This window comes from Euleptes europaea, chromosome 14 (assembly GCF_029931775.1).
Source record: "Euleptes europaea isolate rEulEur1 chromosome 14, rEulEur1.hap1, whole genome shotgun sequence".
Classification (NCBI taxonomy): domain Eukaryota; kingdom Metazoa; phylum Chordata; class Lepidosauria; order Squamata; family Sphaerodactylidae; genus Euleptes; species Euleptes europaea.
The window spans coordinates 11,086,902-11,097,901 of NC_079325.1; the positions used below are offsets into that span (position 1 = coordinate 11,086,902).

At 47.3% G+C, this 11,000-nt stretch overlaps 1 non-coding gene across 1 annotated transcript; it reads left to right on the top strand.

The window, feature by feature from the left end:
- The first annotated feature begins 247 nt into the window (after nucleotides 1-247).
- On the top strand, nucleotides 248-328 carry TRNAA-CGC (transfer RNA alanine (anticodon CGC)). The gene has a single exon. It is a non-coding gene; the product is annotated as a tRNA-Ala (tRNA).
- Nucleotides 329-11,000: the final 10,672 nt, after the last annotated feature.

Consider the following 11,000-nt stretch of genomic DNA (forward strand, 5'->3'; position numbering starts at 1 on the left):
CCCTCAGGCACTTTCACAGATCTTCCTGTGAGAAGGAGACTAGACTCACTTCCTTATCTAGCAGTTCTTAAGTCCTTTTTGGCAATGGTTCGCTCTGGTCTGCCTCAATTGTAGTGGGGAGGGCCCGTGGCTCAGTGGTAGAGCATCTGCTTGGCCTGCAGAAGGAACCAGGTTCAATCCCTGGTATCTCCAGTTAAAGGGATTAGGCAAGGAGGTGATGTGAACAGACCTCTACCTGAGACCCTGGAGAGATGGAGGGCCCATGGCTCAGTGGCAGAGCATCTGCTTCGCATGCAGAAGGTCCCAGGTTCAATCCCTGGCATCTCTAGTTAAAGGGACTAGGCAAGTAGTTGATGTGAATAGACCTCTACCTGAGATCCTGGAGAGCCACTGCTGGTCTGAGTAGACAATATTGCGTTTGATGGACCAAGGGCCTGATTCAGTATAAGGCAGCTTCATATGTTCATGTGTCAAACAAGGCTACTAACTGCCTGCCCTGGTCTTTTTCTTTGCAGCCCTCTCATCCTTTCAGGAGGAAAGATTAAGATACCACCACTACCAGTTCTTCCCAGATAGTGTTACCAGATCCCCACTGGCTACTGGTGGGTGGTAGGGTTTCCAGATGCAGGTTGAGAAACACCTGGAGATTTGGGGATGAAGCCTGGAGAGGACAGGCATCTCAGTAGGGTACAATGTCATAGAGCCAACCCTACAAAGCATCCATTTTCTCTCAGAACTCCTGCAGCCCTACCTCCCTCACAAGGTGCCTGTTGTGGGGAAAAGAAGGGAAGGCAATTGTAAGCCTCTTTGAGACTTCTTAAGATAGAGAAAAGTGGGGTATAAAAAGCAACTCTTCCCTTCTTCATCTTCTCCCCCCCCCCCCCGCCTCATACAAGGTTGTTGACAAGACTGCAACAACTTGAAAGCGCTTTGAACAGTGAAAGTGCTATACAAATGCAGAGTATTACATCCCCAATCGCACTTCCACAGATGATGTTGTACTCTGAACAGGATGTTTATTTCTAAAACTTATCAAAGCTCCTTGATTTCGGGAGGGAGGAGCCCCAATTTCACCTGTAGATACACAAGCTTCTATTATGCAATGATGCATGTCTAGGGAGGTGTTTTTAAAATGCTAAACACAGTTCAAATCATTTCCATTTTGCCTTTCAGGCCTCTCTATGAGCTGGGAAATCTCACGGGTGTCTTTGCGATCAACAAACATAACCGTGCCGGCCTACAGACGCTAACAGTTGGAGTTGCTCTGTGCTGCTCTAATGCCCCAGGGCTCTAATCCAAACTCCTGGCTGGAAAATAGATGCTGGATGCCTGGGTGCCTGGTAAAATGACGGCTAGTTCTCTTTGGGAAATCCGAAGGAGAAATGGTAGAGGTGAGGAGTACAGCGTTGCAAGAGGAAAGCAAATGCCTGCAAGCTGTCTCCTGGGAGGAAGGGCTCCTAGGCAAAACTGAAGCTTCCACTGTAAATTACACTTAATTGGGGGGGAAAAACACTTTGCCCATGTTGATGACTCCATTTAAACGATCCCTTTCACATACACAAAAAGCCCATGCTGCTAAGGGAAGGCATGCGAATAGCATATCATGCACAGTTAACTTACAGAACTCACTGCCACAAGATATTGGGCGAAAACGCATGGTCGCTTTAGCCGCCTTTATTCCCAGTTTCAGCCAGGATTGAACACATGCGTTTTCGCCGAACGTGCGTTTGATCCTGGCTGAATCCTGACTGAAACAGGGAATAAAGGAGGCTAAAAGCGACCATGCGTTTTCACCCATTGTGACAGCTACCAGCAAACGGGGTTTGAAAAAGAAGGTGCGTGAACAGCATACCGTAAGCAATTAACTTATGGAACTCACTGCCACAAGATATAGTGACGGCCACCAGAAAACAGGGTTTCAAAAAGAAGGGGTGTGAACAGCATAATATACACAATTAACTTACAGAGCTCACTGCCACAAGATATAGTGACCTCTACTAGCAATGGGCGTTTGAAAAAGAAAGTGTGTGATTAGCATACCATGCACAATTAACTTATGGAACTCTCTGCCACAAGATATAGTGATGGCTATTAGCAAAGGCAATTTTCTCCTTCTCTCTCAGGTATTTTCATGGATTACCTAAAAGATGTCTTTGGCTGAATTCAGCGTCCAAGTTTGGAGCTCTACAGAAAAATGCCTACTACCCGGCATCTTTCTGAAACCATAGAATTAAAACCAGATGTTGATCCAATTCTCCTTGGAACAGGAATCTGTCATTTTAAAAAAAATGAGGTGAATGGCAGCATACTTTGAGGCTATTGTATAAAGTTATTGTATAAAGAAGGCAAAGAGCTGCACTCTAATGTCTTGATCGAACAAACAACAAATTCTGGTTATTCTAGCGGATGTAAGCGAAGACCCCCAGTTTGTGTGTAAACTCAGGATGATCAACCCCCCCATTGGTTAACTCATGTCCTGAGCCAGAATGGTGTAGTGGTTAAGAGCGGTGGTTTGGAGCAGTGGAGTCTCATCTAGAGAACCAGGTTTGACTCCCCGCTCTTCCACATGAGCAGCGAAGGCTAATCTGGTGAACTGGATTTGTTTCCCCACTCCTACACATGAAGCCAGCTGGGTGACCTTGGGATAGTCACAGCTTTCTTAGAGCTCTCTCAGCCCCACCCACCTCACAGGGTGTCTGTTGTGGGGGAGGGGAAGGGAAGGTGATTGGAAGCCGGTTTCATTCCCTGGTAGAGAAAGTTGGCATATAAAAAACAACTCTTCTTCTTCTGTTCCTCAGGCACAACCAGGGAGCCAATTTTTCAGTGGATCATCCATTCAGTGACTGGTTCATAGTTGTTTTGCAGGTTATTTCCACTTAGCCGTTCCTGACAGGGCAGTATAGAGCAATCTGCTCTTCACACAGGTATGGTCTCGCACAGCCCAATGGAGTTTTACTTCCCCCCTTCTTTCTTCGCCGATGCTTTGCTCAGCAGGCCATTGCTTAAACAGACAGTTAAATCAGTCAGTCAAACATAAATTCAGTTCGGTGATTGCCTGCGTAAGTCCTTCGCAACCTTAATGGCTGCCGATCGGCTTGGATCAGCAGCATTCTTGCACATGCATGCTTTGGGGGGGGGGGAAATGTGGTGTGTTTGTCAGGCAGTTGATTCATTTCTTGCTGAACCAAACAGAGCCAGCGATCAACTCAGTTCTGATCGCCACTCTCAACCACAGAAAGAATGACCATTGCACACACTTGCTGTGAAATTCACGGCATCCTTAGTGTAAACTGGAGTTTGCTTCCTTCTTGCTTCTCTCCTACCACCCAGCAGGAGGAATATCCCCTCTATTCAACTGTCTCTTGGACCAGATGGCCACAAGGGGATGGTGCTACTCAGAAAACTGTGGTTTATAAGTCCAGATGTCACAACAATCCACAATTTGTACAAAGTCTGATTAACAACAAATCGACTGTAAAGCCTAGTTTGATATCCTGGTTGGAACCAACCAATAACACCCAGTCCGATGAACATCTGCATTTGACCATCCCAAAATAACCAGGCATTGGTCATAGAATCATAGAGTTGGAAGGACCACCAGGGTCATCTAGTCCAACCCCCTGCACAATGCAGGAAATTCGCAACTACCTCTCACACACACACACCCAGTGACCCCTACTCCATGCCCAGAAGATGGCCAAGATGCCCTCCCTCTCATGATCTGCCTAAGGTCATAGAATCAGCATTGCTGACAGATGGCCATCTAGCCTCTGCTTAAAAACCTCCAGGGAGGGAGAGTTTGTGGTTCATAAACTGTGGCTTAGCACAAGGTCTTGATACAGAATACTTCAACCTGAATATGATCCCTTTTCAGACATGGCTGCTGCACTAGTGGTTGTGGGAAGTCACAGCCAACATATGGCAACCCCATCAGGTTTTCAAGCCTGATGCAAACAGATGTGGTTTGCCATTGCCGGCCTCTGCACAGCAACCCTGGACTTCCTTGGTGGTCTCTCACCCAAGTAGTAACTAGGGTTGACCCTGCTTAGCTTCCAAGATCTGATGAGATCGACTAGCTTAGGCCATCCAAGTCAGGGCAATCCCACATGGGGTGATGCTAAACCATTAGTTGTCCTGTTCCTTTCTCCATCGCAAGTCAAACATGCCGAAATTCTCCCCCTCCGCCATGCTGAGAGGAAGCCTCTGCAACGAGGGAGGCTAATTAATTTACACTTCTAATTGGAGCGACTTTTCTCGAGTTAATAAATAAATAAAAATTAGAAGGTCACTGAGTTGTGCTTGGAAACCATCCCATTAGCGTACATCTGCATACTAATGAATTGGGGGGGGGGAGGAAGAGCAATTTAAAAAGAGCTAGCAATTTACCTTTCCAAGAAAACTTCATTACCTTTAAGGAATGCCACACGTCAAGCACTAATTCACACTTCTAACTACCCTGGCACAGATGGTAAATGTGGGTCTTGGTCGATTTGCAGCAACAGATAAGGTGTCCTCCTTGCTTCAGATGAAGGTATTTCTGAAACTGTGGGTTCATGAAGAAGAACCAGGAAACACCATATGGATATTCCACCGGGAGAAGGCTCAGCCTTTTTCAAATTAGCGCCCACTGTGTGTGTAAAGTGCCATCAAGTTACAGCCAACTTTTGGTGACCCCATAGGGATTTCAAGGGAAGAGACTAACAGAGGTGGCTTGCCATAGCCTGCCTCTGTGTAGCAATCCTGGACTTCCTTGGTGGTCTCCCATCCAAGTACAGCACCTACTAAACCAGGCTTAAAAGCAGGTAATCAGATTCCTACAAGCAGGTAATCAGATTCCTACGGTAGGCAATGAACTCCGCAGATCAAAAGGCAGGGAGATGTGACAAAAGTATTTTCTTTTTTTCCACTTATGTTCCAAATGATAAACACGGGCATTAAGCACATACTGATGGGTAAACATTGTATAGAGCTCATACATCCAATCCCCTGACCTGCATAGCCCAGGCAATCTAATGAGAAGAGGGCAGCTAAGCAGGGCCAGCCCTACGGGGTCACTGTAAGTTGTCTACAACTTGACAGCACTTTTCACCACCAATACACACAAAAGTCGTGGCAGTATGACATTCTGTGAACTTGCGCCAAAGCAAGCTGAACTATGACCAAGGTACCCAAAGGGTTTTGCCCCACAACGATGTTCCCTCATCGTTAGCAATGTGGGTAGCTACCCAGGACATGACCTTTTTGGTGGCAGCACCGAAGCTCTGGAACTCGCTACCCGGAGATCTCCATCCCGTTCCCTCTCTGCTTAGGCAAAAGCAACTCCTGTCCAGAGGGCTTTGCAAATGGATCAATCATTGCACATTTGCTCTTAGTTAGAGCTACTAAGCAATTGCTGGACGGCCTTATTATGCTCCGGTCTGTATAATCACTGCCCTTTTATTATTTATGTATTAAACAAACCTATGCTGCCTTTCCACCTGAACAGGGTTCCCAAGGTGGCAAACATCATCAGGTTAGCATCATTATACTAACAGTTTGCTTTCCCGCAGAACTGTGGAAGTTGTTGTGTGGTCTGAAAGTGAAGTAAGGTTTTTCCAATTAACTATACAAAATGAATAGGAGCTCCAAGGAGTTCGTAGGTGCAATCCTAGCTCTCCAAGGCAAACAAACAGGCAAGGAAGAACAAGAAGAACAAGAAGAACAACAAGAAGAAGAACAACAAGAAGAACAACAACAAGAAGAAGAGGAGTTGGTTTTTATATGCCAACTTTCTCTACCACTTAAGGGAGGCTCAAACTGGCTTACAATCACCTTCCCTTCCCCTCCCCACAACAGACACCCTGTGAGGTAGGTGGAGATGAGAGAGAGTGACTTGCCCAAGGTCACCCAGCTGGCTTCGTGTGTAGGAGTGGGGAAACAAATCCAGTTCACCAGATTAGCCTCTGCCACTCATGTGGGGGAGTGGGGAATCAAACCCGGTTCCCCAGATCAGAGTCCACCGCTCCAGACCACCGCTGTTAATCACTACACCAAGCTGGTCAGATGGCTCAAGCAGGCCATGTAGATCCAGTGATGGTCCAGGGAATGGCAGGAACCAGCAGACTGCAGACCTAAAGCAAGTAGTCCTTACACCAGCAGCTCCAACTCCTACTGCAAAGCAGATGTCAATCAATTTCAAGGGAAACTTGCAAAATGGCCCCAGCCATCAATCAGGCAATAGGCTGATGAGCAACAGGTGGGACAGAGGCAAGGCAGATGGGATTAGACAAACCCTGCCTGGGGACTTGATCCTGACAAGGACATCCACTTTGTATTCATGGCTCGCACCATTTAGGGCTTTGTGCATCAGAAACAGCAGCTTCAACTGCATGTTGTAGCGACAAAAATCCTCCACATGTGCAAAGTGTGGCTCATCACCATTATGTGATGTTGCCTTATAATGAATCAGACTTTGGGTCCAATGAAGTCAATATTGCCTATTCAGACCGGCAGCGGCTCTCCAGGGTCTCAGGCAGAGGTCTTTCACATCACCTACTTGCCTGATCCCTTTAACTGGAGATGCTGGGGATTGAACCTGGGACCTTCTGCATGCAAAGCTGAGGCTTTTCCCCTGAGACACAGCCCCCTCCCCCATGGGACTGGGTAGCCATTTTCTGCACCAGGTACAGTTCCTTACAGTCCCAAAGGGCGGCACAGGACACCAGGTGGCCTTGTCTCCAAACTGATGCCTTAGGAATCCTCCATGGCTTCATTTTTGTATTTTGTCCAGAGCTATGTGCATGTAATTTTTTCGGTACATTTATGCCTTTTTCTTCCCTCCTCAGCACTCCTCTGCATGTATAAAGCACTGCAAAAAAAGCAGTTTTGATGTGATCTTCCTATGATTGCATCAAGATTCTTTTGATGCAATGTGTTAACAATCTACATGATACCAGAACACAGGGTCATCTGATGAAGCTGGAGGGCGAGAGACTCAAAACAGATAAAAGGAAGTATTTCTTCACACAATCCATAGTTAAATTGTGGGACTCCCTGCCCCAGGATGTGGTGATGGCTGCCAACTTGGAAGGCTTTAAGAGGGGAGTGGACATGTTCATGGAGGAGAGAGCTATCCATGGCTACTAGTCAAAATGAATACTAGTCATGATGCATGCCTATTCTCTCCAGTACCAGAGGAGCATGCCTATTATGTTGGGTGCTGTGGAACACAGGCAGGATGCTGCTGCAATCGTCTTGTTGGTGGGCTTCCTAGAGGCACCTGGTTGGCCACTGTGTGAACAGACTGCTGGACTTGATGGGCCTTGGTCTGATCCAGCATGGCTTTTCTTATCCACTTCTGTTCTTATGTACATTTATCCTTGTGTGTGACAGTAAAATGCTGCGCCTAAAAGGATCTCGATATGAGCAAGACCAAAATTAGTCTTTTGCATTGTTTTGAATCAGCGCTCACGCGTGCACCTTGGTATCATACAGGGCAGTGCCAGTTCAATACCTTTTGCAGTCTGAGACCACTAATCTCTGCTGCCCTCTCCCACAATGCCGCCACCCCCGCCTGAGAGCTGGAGGTGATTGTGCCTGCATTTTCTCTCCCAGCATCTGTTCAAAACAGTGCAGCAGACCATATATGCCTGTCAGGGCTTCCTGAACTCTCTGGCGAGTCCTTCCCTTTGCGAGAATTCGGTTTGGGTTGCCACGGCAACCCTGCTGACCACCACAGTTCTTTAAGCAAGCCAAAGGATGGCCAAACTCTGGCAAGATGAAAGAATCTCAGAAGAGCTCAGGCAGCCCCACTGGTTATGCAGAGTTGGTTTTGAAGAGAGGAGGGAGAGAGGGCGGAGCCCACGGGATTAGCTACTCGGAAGGCAAGTGGAGATGGTGGCGAAGAAGAAGAAGAAGAAGAAGAAGAAGAAGAAGAAGAAGAAGAAGAAGAAGGGAAGAAGAAGAAGAAGAGTTGGCTTTTATATATTGACTTTCTCTACCACTTAAGGAAGATTCAAACCGGCTTACAATCACCTTCCCTTCCCCTCCCCACAACAGACACCCTCTGAGGTAGTGGGGCTGAGAGAGTGCGACCAGCCCAAGGACACCCAGCTGGCTTCATGTGTAGCAGTGGGGAATCAAACCCGGTTCTCCAGATCAGAGTCCACTGCTCCAAATCACCGCTCTTAACCACTACACCACGCTGGTGGTGGGGTAGGGCAGGAGGTTGGCAGCACGTGAGCAGGACAGGAAGTTAACCAGCAACTGCTTCAATTGACCTCCTGATAGAGCCAGTTCTGATGGAGGAGGCAAAGGTTTATGCAAACTAAAGCAGCTGTGATAAACCCCAGTGCCCCAAGTTTGGAATTAACTGTAGAAATTCTACTTGTCACCCTGGAATTGCCAGGTCCACCTAGGATTGCCAGGTCTGGGTTTGGAAATACCTGGAGATTTTTAAGGCGGAGTCTGAGGGGAGCAGGATTTGGGGAGGGGAGGGACTTCAAAGCCAAAGAGTCCCATTGCCAAAGTGGCCATTTTCTCCAGGTGAACTGATCTCTATCGTCTGGAGATCAGTTGTATTAGCAGGAGATCTCCAGCTAGTACCTGGAGGTTAGCAACCCTAGGCCCACCCCGCCACTGGCACTAGATGGGGGAGCAGGGTTGCCAGATACAGGCTGGAAAACTCACTGAGATTTGGGGGTGGAGCCTGGGGAGGTCAAGGACCTCTGTGGGGTACAATGTCGTAGACTCCACCCTACAAATCAGCCATTTTCTTTAGGGGAACTGACCTCCATAGTCTGGAGATGACCTGTACTTCAAGGAGATGCCCAGGTCCCACCTGGAGGCTGTCATCCCTAATTAAGGAGGAGGGGAGCATTTTGAGAAACAAATTGCAGGGACCATAAAAGAACAAAAGTGAATCTATTCATTTGTAGCATGAACATCTCTCGTTCCATCTAATAGCATTTTTACCCCCGATTTGATCTACAGTATCAAATGCTGATCGTGACACTACCTCCGTTAATTATCCTGACGTCCCCCCCCCCCCTCAGTAATATCAAAGTTGACAATCAGTCCCATCCATTAAGCTGGGATGTCTTCAGCTAATGTAATAGCATAATGGAATAATTCAAGGCTGAAACAGAAAACAATTTGACTCTTCCCCTAGCACCTTTATCTAATCTGATGCAGGATGAAACTGATCTGCTAAAAGAAATGTACAGTTAGGGGCCTAATCTGACAGTTAATCGAATTTCTGGTTTATTCTTGGAAAAGGCATAATATTTTGTGAGCGCGAAGGGAAACCGGTTTACCAGGCAGGCTAAGCACTGCTTAGTATTTGGCCTGGGATGCTATCTGGGGATTGCACTGCATGGTCGGAGACATATCCTGTTCAAAGAGCAGCCTGTGTTTGAACTGGTCAGTGCCGCTGATAGATGGGGGGGGGGGCAGTTTAAAGGCTAGCCCTGAACTGGATGGCTAAGGCTAGCCTGATCTTGTCAGATCTCAGAAGCTACACATGGAGCCAGCTGGGTGACCTTGGGCTGGTCACAGTTCTCTTTGAACTCCCTCAGCCCCACCTACCTCACAGGGTGTCTGTTGTGGAGGAGTGGGGAATCAAACCCGCTGTTCATGTGGAGGAGTGGGGAATCAAACCCGGTTCTCCAGATTAGAATCCACCCCTCTGAATCACTACACCACGCTGGCTCTCAAGAAGACCCTATGGGAGCCACCATGGCGTAGTGGTTAGAGTTTTGGACTGGGATCTGGGAGACCCAGGTTCGAGTCCCCACTCTGCCATGGAAGCTTGCTGGGTGACCTTGGTCCAGTCGCGCACTCTCAGCCTAATTTACCAAAAGAGTGAGGAAAAACACACACACACACCACCTTGAACTATGAAGAAAGGCAGGATGTAAAACATTTTAAATAAAGTAAACAAATACATACATTTCAACAAACCCATCCCAGGGCTAGATGTAAAACTTCAGCCACGGGGAAGGAAGACTAGGTTCAGGGTCAAGAAAAGTGCAAGTAGGGTTGCTAACCTTCAGGTGGTGGCTGTAGAGATCAGTTCACCTGGAGAAAATGGCCGCTTTGCCAATGGGACTCTATGGCATTGAAGTCCCTCCCCTCTCCAAACCCCACCCTCCTCAGGCTCTGCCCCCAAAACCTCCCGGTGGTGGCGAAGAGGGACCTGGCAACCCTAAGTACAAGCCAAGAAGCAAGATTAATGGAGTACAGGGGTTCCAACCTGGCGGTGGTTGGGAAGAATGCTCCTAGGTAGAAATACTTCCAAATTCCTTTTGGAAGGATAATTTGGGAAGTAACCTCCCACTCTGGAACTGGGAATTTATTTAAAACAAACAAACAAACACACACACACACACACATATTTAGGAAGGATGCAGTTCCTAGCCTTTGCCACCAGAGGCCACCCCAACCTCAACATTCCCCTTCCCCTCCCCTCTATTTACATGCAACTCTGGATTTCTTCTATTTGTTCTGTGTATATTTATTTGGAATGGGGTCAAGAGTATCAAGGTTGTAAAATAATACGTTTTCACCTGATTTCTTCCTAGACCTCATACAAAGCACTTTTAAAGTCAATTATCTCCTGGATACCATCTCTCTCCCCCACCCTCCAGCATTCAGTCCTTCTCATCTCTACTCTCCCCCCTCCACAATGGCTTAGTTGCTCTGCAGTCTTTGACTGCAACGAGCTGAGAAAAGAAAGGGGGAAGAATCCCCCCAAGTAGCGACTTCTTCTCTTTCAAAGAAGTCAACTCTGTGCAACAGCAAATGACTTTAAAAGTCAAAGAACAAAAGACAGAAAACTTTATCTCATGTCTTAGTTGAGAATACCAAGTGTAAACAGATTCCAGTATGGGTTTGGGGGGCGGGGAGCTGTATTATTTACCATGCCTAGGCCTCTTCTCCTCCATGCTGGTACAGGTAGAATATCCAACGCCTGAATGGCCTCAAACATAGGATTGCCAACTTCCAGGTACTAGCTGGAGATC